Source organism: Gasterosteus aculeatus, chromosome 17 (assembly GCF_964276395.1).
Source record: "Gasterosteus aculeatus chromosome 17, fGasAcu3.hap1.1, whole genome shotgun sequence".
NCBI lineage: Eukaryota > Metazoa > Chordata > Actinopteri > Perciformes > Gasterosteidae > Gasterosteus > Gasterosteus aculeatus.
The window spans coordinates 14,361,230-14,382,327 of record NC_135705.1 but is presented as its reverse complement, the minus strand read 5'-3'; positions in this window follow the sequence as shown (position 1 = coordinate 14,382,327).

Below are 21,098 nucleotides of genomic sequence, written 5' to 3'. Positions count from 1 at the left end.
GCAACCTGTTGCTTTGACCCCGGACAGCTTCCTGATGACTTCCTGGTTGGATCGGTCATACATGATGAGATGCGTGAGGCCACGTGAAGAAGGTAGAGAAATGCACTCAGGGGTAATTTTATTGACTCGGTGGATCTATTATCTGCAGTCAGAGCAATTAAATATGTGTGAAATGTTGGCTGACATGTGAGACGGTAGACAATTAAGTCTTAAGTCTAACTTAGTATAAAAGCATAAGAAACTAAAACAGTGGAAGGGGTGTGACTGGGTCAAACGTACCCGATTTTCACCCAGGAGACAGCTGTTTGTGTCTCATGTGAAACCAAATGTTTGTTACATTAGGTAAGAAAGGGCAGTCGTTATTTATTGAAGATTTAGTCAAACTGTTGCGGTTGTAACGTTACGTTGTAATGTTAATGAGTTATTATTTGAACACAAATTTACAAATTATTTTATTAGCCTAACCAACAAGATTTTGTTAGCTAAACCTAAGGTAGTTTTTGGTGAAACAGCTTTCTGTTTTGAATGGTTGAATAGTCCTCATTTAAATCATTAGTCCCTCAGTTGTGAAATCCACTAATTATCACGGTGTGGTTCACTTCATGTTATATTTTGTAGTTTTCGTGTCCCCGGGTAACTTCACTTCCTGCCTTGTCATGTCATCCCCTGTGATCGTCTTAATAGTTTCCACCTGTGTCCAATCACCTGCACCTCCCTAGTGTATTTAAGCCATGTATGTCTGTTGTCACTGGTCGCGTCCTTGTCTTTCGCCACGCATGTCCTTGTCTTTCGTCGCGGAGTTTCATTGTTTCCTGCCTGCTGTTTTTCCCCTGGTTCCTGTGTGTTTTTGCCCCTTGGACTTTTGCTTTAACCTTTTTGACAATTAAAGTCCCTTTGCTTTGAACTCTGCGTCTGAGTCCTACCTCCCCGCAATCCCTGACACTAATAGCGCAGGTATTAAAAAAATCCATACATGTGAGTTATCCGAGACTAAGCAGCTGGACAAGCGGGGTTAAAGGAAACATCAAATGTCCTGGTCATTTTATTCCCGACAGATTTAGGCAATTTTTGGCTGTATGTGCGACTGAGCAACCTTCATAGGAATCCACAGCGCCTCGCCTCCACCGCTGTACCCAGTTCCCTCCATACATCCATCACTGCAACACACACAGAGGGCTTGACTTCAGTCTCTGCTCAGGACGCCATTAATCCACTATATCTTTGCATAGTGTAACCCGCGTAGTGTCCGCAGGATATTCAAATTATTATTGGGCCATGGTCTAGGTTCATTGGGAGAGGTTAGAAGATAAGAATTTGACACACACACACACTAAGATTATACTGAACCGTATAAACACAGGAAAACAGACTCTCAAGTAAAATCCTGTACAACACTGACTATGTTCTTATTGACCAGTGTCACACATACGCCCACATCATGGTTTACAGGACACACCTCTACGGCACAACTTGCCTGCAGCACTGTTCTAGTGCTGTCTCTGTCTGTCGGCCCACATATTGATTATTGGTTGAACTAACACTTTACATTCCTTCAGAAATGTGTAAAACTATGCTTGACAGTTTAGGACAAACAGCTCAACAATTTTGCATGCAATGGCTTATGCAAGGAACTAATGCCTAGATGTTTTGAGGGGTATGACTATTCAACAGAGAACCATCTACTATATTTTGATCAACATGACATGAGCAATTGAAAATGTGGAAAAAAACGGACATTTGTACTCAATTATCAATTGCAATATGCACAAAGGGCATAAGGAAATTGGTTCAAAGGAATAAGAAATTGCTTTAATGATGTGCACAAGTGACTAGATGATTTGTGATTTGTACAAGTAGTATTAAGAATTGCACTTTTTATCGAAGAAAAGCGACTGAGAAAAACTGTATTGGGCCTTTTTACACACTCCCTACAGGGATCTCCTCCCTGAACAAGAGAGGGGCCAGATTGGAGATGAATTGCCAAAGTACGTGATAGTTTGGGACAATGTCATTTTCCATCACTTCAACATTCACATTTCTACTTCTTTTTTTTTGTCTTTTCCTTTGTGTATTGCAATGACATGGTCTGTCAACAAATTACAGTAAAAGTGTCAATGTGAATCTTGGTCCAGTCTCTTGCAATCGCCCACATACACACAGGTGTAACTTACAAATTTCCAAAATTGGCCCACTGACATCATCACATATCATCAAAACTTTAGCCATGGTTTAGATCAGAACAGAACCTCCAGAGAACACTGTTAAACTGACAACACGAGTAAGCAATTTGACTGTCTGGTCCGTACACAATGACACAAGGACTTGTTATTCTGATGGACTGACATGTTCAGTGACATTATATATATTTACTTTTCAGAGAAGGATTTTGAGCAAGAGACAGATTTTTACAGGTAATCCATGGTTTTGCTATTGGTAAGAATTGTTTTGAGAAATGCACGTGCTGTTTTGCAAATGTCGAGGATGATTCGAGAAATGTACCAAAGCAACTGAGAAACCAAGATAAATGTATAAACAATAAGCACATCCTTTCCCCTCCCAACTGCAGAACAAAGAGTTATAGATGTGAGCTTTTGTTTGGAACTAAAAGGCGTTTTATTCACCGCACGTAAGACAATCTCGGTTGAATGCACTTTTGCAAGTCGTTTTGGATAAAAGCATCAGCTAAATGAATGAAAAAATGTAAACGCTATTCCGTCAATCATTTTTCTTCTTGTTTTGTGACAGCAGAGAAACGAAAAGCAGCGGGTGAATTGAATGGTGTACGTAGCATTTTTCATCGTGTGAAACAGAAATGATGGCAAAATTGCTTTACGATTCATTTCTCTAAACCGAATGCAAAAGCAATGAGTGTGACAATCTGCAAATTGTGCAGACCCAAATGTTATTAAGCAATGCAGACAGGTGATCAAGACAAAAGAACTACGCTGAGCTCAATTGTTCAATGTTTCCATCTCGCACCTCCCTTTGTCTTATATGCGTACACACACACACACACACACACACACACACACACACACACACACTCTGATACGTGTGTAGAAATCTCCAGCGCCGTGGACGTACTTATCTAATGACCTTGTACAGGGAGTAAAGATATCCCTGTTTGACAGAGCTAATTGGTCGACGTGTCAAAGGATGTTTAGCGGCTTAGGAAATCACATCAGCCCATTGATTTCTCCTGACTGCACCCCTTCCATCAGACATTGTGTTGCTTAATCCAGTCGGCAACTCTATTCTTGTGAATCCTCAATGGATCCTCACGCAGAGGAGGCGAGAGAGAAAGTGAGAGAGGGAGGGAGTTCGAAAGAGAGGAGAGAGAACAAGCGATTAAGAGACACTTGGGACGGGGAAGGTCAATTACAGAATGCTTGTGTGTGTGTGTGAACAAAAACCAAACAACGGTGTAGATGCAATCACACAGACGGGGAAGAGAGAGTAGAAGGGAGGAGAAAGCCACTCTCTTCCTTGGTGCTGAAGCATATTTAATGGCAGAGAGGGTTGTCGTGCGGCAGTGTGCCTTCGCATGCTACTGGGTCATACTGTTTGCGTTGGTGCTGAGCTGCTGGAACGCGCTTGGTTGTGCCGCGGCATCCGCTCTATAGCTCTAAGCTTGTGTGCCCTCTTGTTCATAAAAGGAAAGCTTCTCTGTCTTCCTGTTGTCTAATACTTTTAAACTCCTATTTAGGGTCACAGCAAATACTCATACACCCAAAAACACATTCATACACGTTGGTGAAAAGCTTTGCTTGGCTCATGTGTGCTCATAATTCAACAAAGAATGCCAGTTCATACAAATCACAGTTGACATTTTCTTGAGTGGTAGAGATCTATGTGGATGCTTTGATTTGATGTGCTATTTTTTAGGATTTGCTTATAAACCCAAAGACTGTCAACTGTGAAAGCCGAAATTTAGTTGAATTGATCCTTTGAGTTTTTAGTGAGCTTACATCACACAGAGGGACAATGTCCCATGGCAGCCATTACAAACGTGGATACACACACAGAGTCCACTTTGTGCTTTCAGTACAGTTGCTATGGAAACAAAGTTTGTCCGGTTCATACACAAATAAAGTCGTACATTTGTTTGCACCATTGGCTTGCTGGCTGAACATGAAGACTGTAGTTCTGGGTCTGAAACCCACAAAAAGGCCTGAGTTCCTTCATCGTATCCAAATGCCAAATCTTTTTTGTTTTTCTCGTGCTTCTTGCACAAATACAGCAGTATCCAGCCACACTGGAAATTGTCAAATGTAAATTCACACCCTTTCAACTCATCACAGACATCATCCATTTTAAGACACACACTGACATTGACACATTTTGTTTTAGGAGCACGCACACAGGTTTCACACACAGTGTCTTTTTACGACACATGGCTCACACTGCCTCTTTTCACCATCGGTGCAGGGGAAAAACAGCGACTTCAAACAACAGAATTAGAGTGTTTTGATTTTTCCCAAGGAGTGTGTAAATGTTGCCGTCTGAAACTCATCCGCGAGTTGAATGACTGTTTATCCCTCTGGCTGAATTGCTGGCATGTTAAATGCACGCTGATAACTTCAAAGGCAGACACGATATTGAACATCCAATGGCTGATTTAGACAGACAGGGAGAGCAGAAGAAATATCACTAGATCAAATACTCACCTCCTGAAAGCTTTAAAAAGTGTAGCGCTTGAACAGCTGCTTGCTCTGCTTCAAACTGTTACAATGATTTCAAGTGATGACCCATCTCAACCAAAGCTAGATCTACTAAAACCTTTCCAATAACTCCTACAGCATCATCCAGTTTGATGTAGTCAGCAGTTAGCAGCAGCAACTGTTTATATGCAGCGTGATGCTGACATAAACTCGCCACATTGACACGGTGCATATGGAAAACTATTGTGCGTTTGTGTTACTGATGTGTCCAACTGATTGGAGTGAACTCTCAGAGTGTCGTGTCCGTGGCTGGTGTGTGTGTGTGTGTGTGTGTGTGTGTGTGTGTTGGGGGTGGTGAGAGTGAGAAAACAGCAGTCATACATCTGTGGTGGATCATGTGCAGTGAATGTGGAGGTTAGAGTTGTTCTCATAGAGACTCAGAGCACCTGCGCATGTTTGTGCGTGTCTGCTGCAGAGCTGGTTCGACAGATTCCCGGGCTACCTGTCGGCGTCGTGGCACCCCCCAAAAACTCACTTTGCAGATGAAGTATAAAAAAAAATTGGCTCATTTGAATCAGTAACTCGAAGATGACGCCTCTCCTGCTCCTGTACACTTCCTAGTTTTGCCCCGAATAGAACAGTTCAGAGCGAGAGGTGAATCATTTGACTGTGTTTCCTTTGAGAAAACGCACCATGGTTACACCACAAATCTCTTGTCTTTACAAAGGAGAGACAGAGAGATCAGGAGGAGAAATAACAAGCTCCCTGAAGTTTAAAACATATCGTTGAACATGTCAAAGAGGACAAGTTGCACAAAATGTCATTGTTCATTCTTATTTATTTATTTATCGTGCACACACACCCAGAACTACGCGTACTGCAGCGAATATCTTTTGGATTTGTTTGTGTCCCTTGCCTTTGTGTATGTGTAGAACTACTACCCTGCATCCGGAAAATGATTTTGCCTTTGATGACCTTTATTCTTTTGATCTGTGTTCTGCAAATTTCTTTCTGTACAACAAAAAGCCACAGACGTGATTGATAATGCATGCGTGCTCCGCTGGCGGCTGGCACGCGGCTTTGATCTGCGTCAAAACGGAACGAGAGCAGCTGATAAAATGTAGGGCAGCCCTCGTTCTGCTGGGTTAAAGGGAACTAGTGGGGCTTTGAATAAATGGTGAGACTGCTATGTTGCTTACGCACACACACACACACACACACACACACACACACACACACACACACACACACACACACACACAGTGTTGAAAATCGAATCAAACTGGAACTACGTTTCCAATCATTCATCCTCTATTCGATTGTTATATATAAATTGCACCAACAACTCTAGTTTCCATCTCTGCTGGAGAACTAAGAGAAAGAGGAGAGGATTAGTCAGAAGAGTGTCGAATGCAGACATCTCATCTTGTACACGCCGCATATAGACTGGATCTAAAGTTCTGTGACAGCTTTGGCCTTTCCATAAGGGGCCTCAACACACACACACACACCAACACACACAGCATCTCTCATCGGCTCCCTTCCTCTCTCTCTCTCTCGCTCTCTCTCTCACCCTCCGTCTACCAGAGCTGCTAGAACATGCATGTATTATTCATTTAGCAACTAGCAGGATGTGGGGCCTTGTCAAGAACTGAACCCACCACAGCGGCGAGCAGAGGAAAGGAGAGCGCAGCGGAGGGGGGTGAAGAGGAGGAGGAGCGACTGAAAGGTGGAGTGATCCAGTGATCTCTCGGTCTCTCCGGTAAACAACGACAATGCACAGGCTGCGGGATGGGCCTCGCGTGTCTGGTGCTGGAGCGCGTACGCCTTTGAGAGCGACATATTCCTACTCCCTCAACCAGCAGTTAAGCCAAAAGTCTGTGTCTGCTCCTCAACAGAGACATCTCCGCTGTGGGAAATTGCTTTTGTGGTTGAGTGTTGCTTCTCGTCTCGCAGCTGTGTCACAGCGGCTAAATCTAGGTGGAATATTTAAACTCTCTGCCAGCACAGATTGGCTCCTCTGTCTCCCATGGCCAATCTTAAACAGCAATCTCACTTGAATTTTCTCCTCTCACAGGCTGTCACTCGTGAGACATTTGTGGTCAAAAGAGTCGTAACACTCGGTCAGAATGAGCTGTATCTCTGGAGATCTGTGAGAAAGGGGCTGGGGGGAGAGGGGATAACAGGGAAGAGAGCAAAGAGAGAGATGGGGACGGGAAAGGTAGTGAAGGGTCCGATAGAGAAAGGTGAAACGATAATATGTAAGTTAAAATTAAAACGCATTTCCTCCCAGATTATGTTTGTTTTTGATGGATGACAAATTGTAATCGACATTGAGAGCTGATCGGGAGGACATTTTGTAGGAGACAAAGTGGTGCATTTTGTTGAGATTAGGTTTGATGAAGGTCAGTCAGTTTGTTTAATGCTGTTGATGATATTACACATGGGTAATTCAATTGGATAACATGCTGACATTTTGTTTTTCAACTTGAATACAGTACTCTATTTAAATATCCTTTAATGAATCCTTCTTTATGTTTTGCACAGACTCTGTGGCTGCATCACAAGCTTGACCTTTTGTAACACCGAGGAGATGACTTGTTATGTGAGAATATGTTATTTATAACTAAAACGGTGATGTTATGTCAGGAGTTTGTTTAAAATGTGGTCCCACTGAGAAAGAAAGGTACATAATGGCAGGTTTTCACTATACATTTGCCTTTAAACAAAACAGTATGACCTCAGACTCATTTCACCATTTGATGCTAATCTGAATGGTGGCTTTAAAGGCAGTGTTATCCATACGGATTTTCAGATAAAGTACAGGGCAGTGACGTAAAGACACAAAACTAACAAGGGGGAAGAAAGCAGAAGCAGCAGCACTTAAACCAGGAGTCGTCCCTGGTGACCTGCGTGGCTCTCCTGACGGCCGACATGTGAACAGAGAGGCAGCCCCGCTGTGAGTAAAACAGGGCCGACCCCAAACCATGTGGCCCGCAATGACCCGTCGCCTCTGAGAGCGAGGTCATGTCAGCACAATCACATTATGCTGGATAAATGTCCGGCCTGCCCCGAAAATATGTGTGGCTTCTTTGTAACAGGAGGCTGCCACATGGCCCAAGTTAGAAAAACCCGAACTTGTGACTCTGAAGATAACGCTGTGTGTATGGGAGTGCGTGAGCGTCTGTGTGTGTGTGTGCGTGCATGTGTGTGGCACCAACACATGGTTGTTATGCCCCAGAGCAAGGCTGAAGACAGATGCACAATTGTGTGGACAGAAGAGAATGGAAAGGGCCCACTGAACGGGATTTCTCTACACCGCACGCTCAAGTGTTGCCTGGTGGCCTGAGAAATTCTTCAAATAGTCCATCAAAAGACACATTGTCCGACACAACAGATTCAAAAACCTGCAGCGCCTTCTTTTAGTTCGTCCAGGCTGTGACATCTACAGTCGCCGTTGTGCTGCATGTGTCGGTTGAGGCGAGGAGCGTTATAAACCCTCCAAAGCCTCTTCAATCAACCTCTCCCTCCTGAACAAACTGGTTCGCTTTCAACTCTTAATCTTGCCCTCGGAGTAAGTGAGAGTTGTTGCCATGTTGGCAGGTGTCATTACCCAACAGCCCAATGGCGCCTTGGGATTCACAAACAGGAAGTGATGATTTTACACTGCCCCCTCCAGGCGACGGTTCCTGTCAGGTCTGCGACGACGGCGTTACTACAGCAGCGCTCGCTTGCTCAATGTTAAAATAAAAACACCAATGCTTGTCTTTTTTTTTTACAAACCTCCTTTAACTATATTAACCCTCTAGAAGGATTTGGTATAATGTGGGGACGGTTTAAACTTTGGATGAAGTGAGGCGAGAAGTGATTTCCCCCGAGGCGGAGCTCCTGGCCGGAGGAAGGGGTGCTGCTGGTTGATTACCCCGGCTGGAGTAAGCCGTGTCTGGGGAAGCGAGGAACAGGGGAGCCCCCTCCAAGGCCTCCAAGGAAAGAGATCCATACTCTGGGAATGAGCTAATCCCATAATGACTTCCGAAGAAGGTGGAGGCGGATCGTCTTTCCTTGCCTGGATAATGAAGGGAAGGTACAAGAGGAAGAGTGAGGGTGAAAGGGAGGGATAGAGGGGCTCGAGAGAGAGAGGAGGGAGAACTGTATAACTCCCCTCTATCCCGGGGCAGTGTAATTATATCCGTGATGAGATAAATGTCCTTTTAAACACACTCCCTTGCACACACACACACACACAGACACACACACACACACACACACACACACACATATACGCACATAGGATCCCAGGTAACGTACAGCTGTTTAAGACCGTAGGCATTTCTCCACAAGTCTCCAGCTGAGTGAGTGATTTCTCTAAACTGCTCCCTCGGGCCAGCGCATGACCACAAGCCAGCCTTTCAGGAAGACGGGACACACATTTGGTTAACTTGGTTAACACACACACACACACACACACACACACACACACACACACACACACACACACACACACACACACACACACGAGCAGTTTGGGGAGCGTCGGCCAGCAACGGTGTGAGAGGGAAACGGGTGATAAAACCCTCATTTTCCCTCATTGCCGGGTCGTTTGTCTTCGTCGCGTAGGCGGCTCGCTGGTCATGGAAATGCTGGCCGACACCCGAGAGCTGAGTCACGTCAGGCGCTCATCGATCATTCGCCTGTTTACTGTTACTCTCACTTGCTCGCTTTCTTTATATTACTCCTTCTGTGCGGCAATTCCTTCTCTGCTTGGCGCACAACCGTTTTAGTTTCTCTACCAGACACGGCGTCCCACATTTGAAAGGATAAAAACACGCATACGGTGTGCGTGGGGTACAACATGTGGATGCACCACACCGACATCATTGTTATTATCATCATCAAAGTGAAGCCAATTTGCAAGTGAATTTCTTAAACTTCATAAAAACATGCGCGGTTGCCGTGTGAAAAAAAAAAAAGAAGGGGAGGTTTTGATGGATGGCGACGGTAATTGGTCTTTCAGCGCGGCGATCCATTACTGTCCAGAATGTTTTAAACTCAGTGTAGGTGTGATCAGGCGCCGCGGACTAAGGAGGAAGCTGATAGGGTGGAGAAAGCATCCGTCAGCGACTGTGGTCTCATGCTGCTGTTTCAACAAACTGCACAGCGGACGGAGGGAGCTGGAGTGTGGCTGCAGCAGTTACATGTAAAATATTCCTTTATGTGCCTCAGACCCCCCCCCACACACACTGAACCTGAAGCTCCTCCACGGTAAAACTCTTATTAGAATCCAGCAAATCAGACGTCGTCGTGAATGTGCGCGGGTGTACTTCTTTGCTTCTTGTGCGTCTCGGGCTGAAGACTCGTACTGTTCAGCTTGTACACGATGACTCAGCAGCATCTGGCGCCCACAGGAACACAGGCCTCCTGCTAGCGCTCGGCTAAGAAGACGCCTGCTTGAGCCGATGCGCCACCGTCCCACCTGGACACTGCAGCGAGAGACTGGAGCGATGAGAGAGGGCAGGCAGGGCAGAAAAAGATGCAGATGTAGATATTAGAGAGGGAAATGTCTTGGATATGAGTGCACCTGTGCTCTGTCTTGAGAGAGGGCCTGGAGAAACTGATATTTTCACAGCCAATTATAGATGTGATATTGCGCTGTACGTGTTGTACTGCTTTATGTGACTTTACATAAGCAGGGTTCCATAGAAGTGCAGTTAAAGACACGTATCACCAGACAGAATGGTCTTATTTCGATAATTCTGCAGAGCCGTGGAACAAAAATAGGTGAAGCCCATACATGAGCATTGTTTACCTCGACCTGGGATGCGTCGTGGTCATTGAAAAGTTACTTATTTGCACAGTGAATAGATTCCTGCATTGGCGCTAAATGTTGACTTTGCACACAGTCTGTCTTTGTTGTCCATTGTAAAAAACACCCACAAACCATATTATTCAAATCACCTTTTTGGGGGGTGGAACCGTGCAGAACATACACAAAATGTTGGTTACTATCCGTGTTTACATGCACTAATTTCTTTTTGCTTTTGCCTACAATAAGTAAGTATAACTCGTATGCTGCCCATTTAATTGTGGGCGTGGGGTTGTGGGGCTGCCTCAGGTGACAGCAAGTAAGTGTGTGTAACGACGAGGGTGTGGTGGATAGATAAGTCAAATAAACACATAACGGAGGACGGTTTGTGTGAAAGAAAACCGTCAATGCAGACGTCTTTTACCTTACTTTTGATAATGAACTTACGGCATCCATGCAAGCAATCTAACAAACGTACTTGACTGCTTATAAAATTCAGACCCTCTCAAATAGAATATCTACATTTGTACAGAACTATGCAAAATATGATTACATGTTAACAATATACAGAGAATAAATATGGTAGTGGAACACATATTGGTAAGAAGTTAATAATACAATACCTGATAACAATAAAGGGAAAGACAATTTTCCCTTAAACGCACATTGTCGTCCATACATTCTTTCTCACAGTACAAAGTCTTCCTTCAAAGACACCCACACACATATAAAAGACACAAAAAACACCCAGGACTTCTTGAGCCCGCAGGCGATGTCTAGCACTTCCGTGGACTCAATGTCCAGAAGAAGTGGCCAATGTTTTTTTCTTTTTTTTTTTGTTAACCATGTCTTCAGTCAACTTTGTGTGCGTGTGAACATGTAAGAACAACACACACAATGTACTGGGTTGTTTGAGGTCAGATTGGATAGCAGACTTTATCCAGCTATCTATTCCAGCACGGCACAAACCCAGGGAATTCGTTCCCTCAGGCCTAATTCTCACTGCAAAGGACGGATTAAAATAACAACATTTGAACACAGCTGTGGAACAATTACAATTTTTTAGACAGAGGATTTTGTCAAATTAAAACCTCAGAGCCTAAACCAAGAGGGAAAACAGACACTGATGCGAACACGTTTGTCTAACCCTCATAGAAAAACAGAGACTCTGACCTGGACATTCCCCCAGACGGATGTGTCACTGGGAGACACATGCATTAATAAGCCCGTGGACCAAAGTGCATTTTCCCTTCTCAAACGCACACACCCTGCCAATACACATACAAACACAACCCTCTAAAACTCAGACTTTTCCTTTCCGGCAGTGTAACATTCCAGTTTCCCATTTGAATAGAACGGTTGTTTTGTGGGTGTTTTTTGTCACAGTTGACGTGCAAACATGTTCGTGTCCTTGTAAACCTCACATGCCAGTGATGGCTTCTACATCTGAGGCTGCATTTATTTATACGGACGGAACAGATTATAATTATAGTCTTTGTGGCCCATATGATGCTCTCAGGGTTGACTGGATTACAGCTACATGGTGTATAACTCTTCCCTCTTCAGTGGCAACTCGACCAGGCTCGATCTGCCACAGATGTTAAAAAACTAGATAGTTCTTGCGTCAAGACTTAAAGTTAGTTTGTGTAATATGAGTCGCTTTTATCTTATTTTCAGCTCAAAAAACTGGGCTGTTTTAAAGCATGTCAAGCATGCATTGACAGATATTCTGTTAGGTAGACACACAACTAGGCTTTCAGAAAGAATATATACGGAATATATTAAATCAAGCACAAGTTAGCATTCTGGGCCATCACGACACATCTGTATTTGTCGCATGTCCGCAGCGGTTTCACAGTAAAGGACTTCCAGCAATGCAGCCTTTTCTTTTCAGGGATTCATGGCAACACGAGTAGTCCGTGGCCACGCTGTCAGGCTGGGCCGATCTTTGAGTTAAATGCTAACATAAGCACGCCAACAATGCTAACGTGCTGATGTTTTTTGTCTTAATCACCATCTTACTTTAGCTTAAGTTTGACATTATATTCTGATTATAGCAATTCAACATGAGAATTTGCATCTAATCTCTTTTTTTTATGAACACCGCAGTGGAGAAAATATGACAAAATGTATCAGGTCCAAAGTTAATAGCTCGAGAGATTCAACTGAGTCTTTTACATAGTTTACACGGTGAGGCAGCAATAAAGCAGGAGGGCCGCGGGGGCTGTCTGTGTATCTGTGCCTATACACTGAGATGAAGGGAGTAGAGATCTCACTGCACCAAAGGTTAAATATGGTGTGTGTGTGTGTGTGTGTGTGTGTGTGTGTGTGTGTGTGTGTGTGTGTTAGAGGGAGACCAGCATCCACCTCATGAATTATAATGTTAGCTGTCGGAATGAGTGTCTTCAGGATCGTAAGTGGGCAGTACAGAACAGCTGGCTGCTTAATTACAACCGTATAGACAATGATCATGACGACCACTACCAACTGCGAGAAGTCAGGGTGTGGCAGGTCCTTTAGTGCATTCCTCATGTCCTGGTGAGTTACATCAGCAACAGTACGTTTAAAGAGATGATCACAACATTAAAATCACTACAAACAAGACAACATAATCCCTTTACAGAGCTTTCATTTGTCACACGATAAAAAACAAAACGACCAACATCACATTTCTGTACCTGCTCCTCCAACCTGTGTCCTAGATATTCTCAGATCCTGTGTGTGTGTGTGTGTTTGATTATCTGTACTTGTCATTTGTGTGCACGGTTGATATGATTTTGCGTGTCTTAATCATGCTCGGCTGCACCTGTGTGCTGAGCGGTAGCTGTGCCCGTGCTGTCTCCCAATAGCAAGTGACAGTAGGTACTAGGCCAGAGTAGAAAGAGCCCCAAACAGGCAGCACGGTGGGGGGAAGTGAGAGGGAGAAAGAGCACCCGGGGGGCTTTCCATGGCGCTGGGCAAGACATGAAGGTCATGTCGCTAAGCATCAGATCAGCTGGGCCGCTGGCCTGGGCAGGGATGCGTTTGTGTTTCTCAAAGAACGGTTTTATTAAATGCTCTCGAGGCATCTCAGGGTTTCTTTGTTCGGTAGGTTCAACCCTCTAGAGCAAGAACCAAAAAAGACACTCTGAGGAGAAATGTTTTCAATTTCTGTCTTCGAGCGACATCTCTTTTGATGTTAACACATCTGTGGAAATTGCTGCCAAAGTTCCAAATATTTCACACAGGTCGAGACCAAAACTGAGCTAAAAGAGACTGAAATATTTGACTAACATTTGCCAGTTGACCAGAAACACAACTGCAAATGTTGTTAAGTAGTATCTTCTGGTTTTCATGTGAAATTGCCAAAGTGAGCAGTAATTCAGAATAATTGTACAAAGCTATCTCCCTTTGCCGAATGTAATTTAGAAACCATTTCCCGCTCCTGAAAGGTTTGCTAATACAGTTTTCCTTGGATAGCAACAAGATGAAGTTTAATTAAATAAGGGCTGGTAAACACATATTACGGACACCAGAGTAACAGTTATACTGAGTAGAGAGTACCAGCAGAAAGCTCCTCCTCCTGTGAGTCATGGAGTAAGAGTGCTAAGAGCAGGATGAGGAATAGAAAACTTTCTCTTGAATCCGCAGTAAAAACATTTTTTTGCTGCATTTGAAGTTATCCTGCTACTCTTTTCATTAAAGTCCAACGTGAACCTTTGGATTTATGTGCATCTCATGTTTGTTTGTTGCTGGACCAGTGAAACATAAAGCCTCTTCTCTACCAGTTCAATAAATAACCGTTCCCCAAAATGCCTGCTTTACTCACAGGTCATTTTCCCCTGGAGTCTGACAGAAAGGACTCCCCCCGGTGAGGGGAATGAGTCAAGGGGCACAGGCTGCTTTCCGATATAAAGTGAGGAGCTGCAGGAGAACCAGTACATGACTCACTATTGCCCCAAATACTTCCCCACCTTATCTAAGACCTACCTGCTGCTGCTGTGACTTTGGGTTAGAAATAAGCTTTAAATACTTATTTATGGATTAGGCTGACACTTACACACCATTCATCAAACATTTAATTAGTTCAGAATTGATGAGTGAATTAATCCTATTCAACTGCGGTGACTGCAATAAACTACAGGCAATTTTGCTAATCACTGTCAATTTCATAACATGACACTGTGCTGCATCCTTTTAACATGTAATGTGTTTTTTGTATAAACAAATTGATTTAAATGGAAATGCTGAATTGCACAGAAAAAAGAGTTGCAATGAAAGTCTTACGTCAGCTGACATGCACGTCTCGGCTCACAGTTAATGAATTCTCTCCAACCACGTCAGTACAGTGCAGCAAATCACAAAACAGGAGAAATTCAGCGGTAGCGGTTTACTGTGCTGTGCAACTTGTACACATGAAGAGAGGTCAAAATGTGAGTTCATCCTGTGACGTTGTTGGCATACTATCTATAAAGGGTGACGACGGGTGCAGCTGCCAGCAGGCAGACGGGCAGCGAAACTGAGCTGGGTCGAGGTCAGGGTCCTGACACTCTCACAAGGATCACTGCCCCACCACCACACTTAACACCTACAGTGAATGGAGCACATTACTGAGAACGCACAGTGAAGTCAAAACTGTGGTTCCTTTCTTTCCCAAAGGTGCATAATGCGATCACGTGGTTAATGTTGCCCACAGCATGAATATGGTCCATAAAAAGACCATTGATGTCGAAAAAGGCCTCCATTAGCAACATCTTGACATTCTAGGAAGCAGCCAGGTGAAAGCTTGCCCGTCACTGACATCGATGTGCAGCAGTTGTATTCACTCAAGCATCTGGACCCGCGCACCAGATGAGACACTGACTCTGAAGCAGCTGATTTACAACGTCAGGTGGCCTCGCTTTGTGAAGACCCTCTCGTCGTTCGTGACCTTCATCCCTTCTGCACTCCGATGCAGCTATGTCTTATAGCCTTCAATCCAAACCACGAGTGCTTCACCCGTATTTGCACTAATATTTTTACAAATGCACAATATCTAAAGCCCCGCCGGTAAATAATCCGGAGACCTTGGTGGCAGCACAGTAACCCATGATAGATTTTACCTTGTAAAAAAAGTCCGCCGGGCAAATCTTTGTGGCCTTGTCCAAGCAGAAAGTTTCATCTGCCTTTCAGGACCAGGCAGAGGGGCCGATGTTCACACATTAGAGTGTGACCTCCTCCTGATGACAATGTGAGATGGAGCCCCGGGCCGCAGGGAGAACGGGTTGCATTTGGCTCTGCAGCGCGGACAGAGCACTGACATTAAAGCATGAAAAAACAAACACGCACTCCAGCACACAGCAAAATGCCAACAGAACAGCATTATCAACACCTTCGTTCAAACCCCCTAAGAATCACACCAGTGCATGGACACACATAGGGGCTTATAAACACACACACACACACACACACACACAAACACACACTCAGATAGATAATGTGTCTTGATAACATTATGGATGGTTGAGTGAGCAGCTCCATAGAACAGTGATTACTGGCTCCTGTGTTTGAAAGGAAATAGATTAGTCACTGTCTCAGCCCGCTCCCTTTTAATAACACAACATATAAACACTCCTTCATGCTGTCTGAGAGGAAGAAATAAATACAATATTCAATGTTAGGCTCCGAGGAAACTGCTTTTTAATGGAGAGTGTGGCATGAAGTGAAAATAATATGAATTACTGTGATATCCTCTTCATCATTATGAATTTGTCTGCTTTTCTTTATTGAACATATCGGAAAAAACCTATACCCTCAGAATCATCGTGGCTATTATTATAGTCATATTTATGCTGTTCTTTTGTACGTCTTCCCTTAAAGCTTGTCACAAGCTTGCAATGAAAGAGAAGAATTTTGTAGACTGTGTCAGCCTTGCAGATGCTCTTGAAATACATAAAACCCAAGGAGAGGAGAGGAGAGGGGAGGGGAGGAGAGGGGAGGATGAATGGAAGAATGTACCTTGCTTAGCGCACGCTCAGCACTGCTTTCTCTCACCACAGCTGTATTCTGAATGCCGTTGAGGAATTCTCATGTAATACTTTCTTCAGATAGACGACACATGTACAGGGACAACGCAGCCAGGAAATTTATATTAGTTGTATTAAAAATTCAAGTCAGAATCTTTTAATTTGCAAATCCACTGTCATACAACAAGATAATAGATTTGCTGATTTGGCAGTGGAAGCTGTAATCCCTTCAGAGGTGACGTTGAAGTTGGTAATGAGTTAAACAGTATTTATTTTTTCCCAATCGATACAACGGCAGGTTGCTGATGAGCATGACGCCTCACCTCATCCAAGACAAGTCGCCTGACTGCCGAGGCGGAGAAGTGTCAGAGAGGCAGCGGCAACAAAGGCTCTTGTTTATTAACAGAGCTCGTGAGGCAACAAATCAACCATGAAATGAGTAAATCGCACACAACACAGACATACCAGGTACTGTATGGCGGGGGCATGGAAGGAAAGAGGGAGAGCAACCTGTTTCACACCATGAAAACGCTTACTAACACACAGATAAAAAGAATCAATTTCATGGCTCGTGATGGTAAACAGAACGTAGGAGCATCTGCACAACAAATCGTGTGACCCAGTTTATAACGGCTGCGTGGCGGAGTGGGAGCCCATAAGCCGGTCCTCTGGTTTTAAAGGTGTGGTCTGATGCTCAAGAATGCTCAGATTGATATTTGCTTTCCCGCCGAGAGTTAGATTGAAAAACACTTTCCATTCTGTCCGGTAAATATGTAGTTGGAGCACCAGGCTAAACTGGAAACACCTGGAAACATCTGGCCTGGTCCAGTCCAACATGAACAAAATATCTTACCAGAATAAATGATCTTTTTTGTTTAACCCTTACAAGTTTATTTTTTTGTTTAACTTAAAAGTGATGGGAGTGACGCTCCAATGCGTGACACTGGGGCCGGGTGGCACAATGACTGCCCTCTGATTCACCATGAAAATATATTGATTTGTAATGGGAATTAGTTTTTACGCTCATTGTGTTATAAAGTGACTGGTCATGCATTCAAAAATCGTTCCAAATGTGACGTGATCCACTAAGCAGCCCAATGACAGAGGGGAACTTGGCCGGCCCGTGTGTCCTAGAGAAGGAAAATGAGAGCACCACAGTTCCAGGACACTGCAGCCTGCGTTGACCTCCGCAGGGTGTGAAAAGAAAATTCCCCTTTAGGGATCAACAGTGTCACGGGGAAAATCTCTGTTGTGCTGCACTGAAAGCCATGTAAGAGGGGTGTGACACTGGGGAGGAGCACTCTGAGTGTAATGCCGCCATCTATGGGTAGAACTGAGCTCTCGTCTGGTCTTCGGCAGACAACAAACTCTCCATTTCTCCACACGCACGTGTCCAAAACGGTTTCCCGTTTCCTCTGGCACCCCCGGCAACTACGGACCACAAGTCTAATAACCAGGTACACACCCACGGATGGCTCATTAAAACATTACAAAGTCCACGCTACAGCTTCTCACCCCGCTCTTCTAACTAATGTTGACCACACATGACCTGCAGGCCACTGCTGATTGGCATTCAGTTTCCCTGTTAGCACTGGGCAGCGTAGACAGGTAAAGAGATGGAGGGCATCATTCAGAGGTCCTTAACCCTGTCACTTATCCCCACACACACACACACACACACACACACACTTCCTGCCCTCAGAGGAATGCAAGCGCTCACATAGCATCCACAAAGTTGTGCACCGAAAGCAGCTAAATATTAATTTCCAATGGCTGTCATAAATAGGCGTGTTTGATGGATACAGCCAACATGCCCATCAGAGTTCAATTGATCACAGTGCTTTCTGGAGAGTGATGGATAGCCAAAGGAAAGGCAGATGATTAGAAGTTTAGGGTAAAATCACACTAAGTGAGGAAGGAAATTGTCTGTTAAAAACGAGGAACAGCACATGTTTTCAACAAAGGTTTCTTTCGGGAATATTAATCACAAACAAGCGAAAAAATAAAACAGCAGGGTTGAAAGGGGAAAATGATTTGATGTATTAAAATCATGCTGTTCCAATTCGTAGCACATCATTTCACCAATACAATTTCAATCGTGCCGTCTGCAAATAGAAACTCATGTTACTCTGTTTCGGTCAAAGCGACAAGGTCCCGGTGAAGGAAAGGAAAGCTTTTGTTGACAGGAAGTCTATGGGAGGATGCATGAGCAAGAGCATCCTGAACAGGTGGTGGAGAGGAGGACACTGAAGAAACGGTTGTCCATATTGGACAATCCGGACCACCCTCTTCTCCAACAGGCTGATCCAGCTCCGCTGTCACAAGGACAGATTTGGGAAAACATTCCTGCCAACGGCAATAAGACTTTACAACAGAACACAACATAATACCTCTGGCTAAATCCTTGTTTACTTGAACTTACTTGAACTACAACACTACTGTCTTAACTTAATTTTCTAATTTAATTTAATACATATTACACTGTAAATACCTTTTTCACTTAACTTAATTTTTGCTCTACTATTTTATTTTATTTACTGTATATATTGTGCATTTTTCATTCTCACTTTATTAACTGTACCGCTGCTATTGCACACAAATTCCCGCTTGGGGTTTGATAAAGTTTGCATCTATCTATCTATCTATGATAGACACGGCCTCTTCTCAATTTGTCTCACACAGCCGATAGCACCCGGTCAATCTAGGAAGAGGGGATCATCATACAAACAGTCCCCTGTCATTCTACGACTCTATGTTTGTATGTGAGTGCATGAGTGATTGAGTGTGAAGAAGGAGAAATAAATGTAACTGCCTCAACCATCTTAAGGTGACGGTAAATTAGCCTGTCCATTAGCTTTGTCCCCTTTTTATGCAAAGAAAAGACAAAAAAGTTGTTGTATCCGATTATACTTTTCACCACATCTTGACCCTTAAAATGATGTCAGGCTCTTCACCTCGGCTTGGAGTGCAAACCAAACCAACTGTATCTTAAAGTAAAAAATAAACACAACATTCAGAAAGGTTGGCAATTGGATGTTAATATCAAAATGGAATAATAATATTTGAGTTCTCTATGTGCCCTCATCGTCTTCTTCGTTCCTCATTCATTTTGATGCTATTTAAGGTGATGATGTTACAGGAAAAACTAGGGAAATGAATGACAGAGGACATTGACCCAAACAATCAAAGGGGAAAAAAAAAAGATTACGTTTGAGGGGAAATGCATGAAATGACATACAATTAAGACTAAAGTGCATATTTGAATGATGTTATCAATTTGAATAGTTGGCCCATGTGTGAATTTAGTTAGTTAACAATCACCTTTGTAACAGCGAGCTTGTCAGAACTGTTCTAAAAACATTTAGGGGCAAGTCACCTGAATTATTCTTTTCTTTCACGAGGCACTTTTTCTGTTGCAAGCAAAGCTGATTTGATTTGAAATTGACGCCTACTGGGTTACATTACATTTTCTCGACGGCCCCTTAAACCCCTTAAACTTTTCAAACAAACCGCACTTGTACAGCCCCTGCAAATCAACGTAACCTGAGATACTCCTAAACCTATTGCTCCATTGCCATGGATAAACGTAGTGACACAATATCCAAATATCGCACGTTCCCAGGAGCCAGCAGCATGTTGATGGCAGCAAAATCCTTTTACTCCCGGAAAGCTTCTCTCAAATCCTTCAAGCATGCCCGACAATAAAGAACCGACGAAATGCAGAATCCATGTTAGCCCCTACCGCCAGCCCAAGAGGAGATTCCAGACCCTAAACACAGAATAATGAGTCATTAAAGTCTGGGGCTGAGGATGCTAATAATGCCAATGAGAGAGGGAGGGGTGTGTGTGTGGATAACAATAGTTTTCTGAAAGAAAGAGTGAGGGAAAGAACGACGGGGAATAGCAAAGATAAGACTGGTGGCTTATCCTAGTTACTGGGGAGGGATTAAGTGATGTGCCACTTTAGTTTGGCGAGTGTGTGTGCACTGCATTCACACACACATACACGCGCACACAAACGAGCCTGATCAGCCCATGCACATCCAGCCATGTGCTGAGCAGGGTTAAGGAGCCGCGTTGCCCTCCGAGCCAGACTTACTATAGGCTGTAATGTCTTTAGAGGACGTGGCATTCTTTTTATCCACCAGTGTAATATAATAATGCAGAAGGCAGGAAGCAGTCTTCTTTCAGCTGCCTCCACAGGCCTCAGTGGAACGTCTCTGTGAATCCTCCTTCCTTCCCCCACCTTCTTCTACTTGCTCCCCGTCTCTCTCTCTGTCCACTGACCCCATATGGTCTACTTTGACCTCATTGAACCTCAACCTCTCATTTCCTTACTCGTCTTCACTGGCGTATTGGGTTAGTTTAGCCCTGTGATTTGATCTGCTCCCTTCTGTAGCCTCTCAAGTGTCAGCCATGACAGTGTCGGGTTGTTGAAATGGTCCACCCTTTGTCACCCAGTTTCACCCCACACACACACACACACACACACACACACACACACACACACACACACACACACACACACACACACACACACACACACACACACACACACACACACACACACACACACACACACCTGGTTATCTCCACATTTCTCTAAAGTAACTCTTTGTATTCTGTCACTCCGTCTGTCTCTGTCCACGG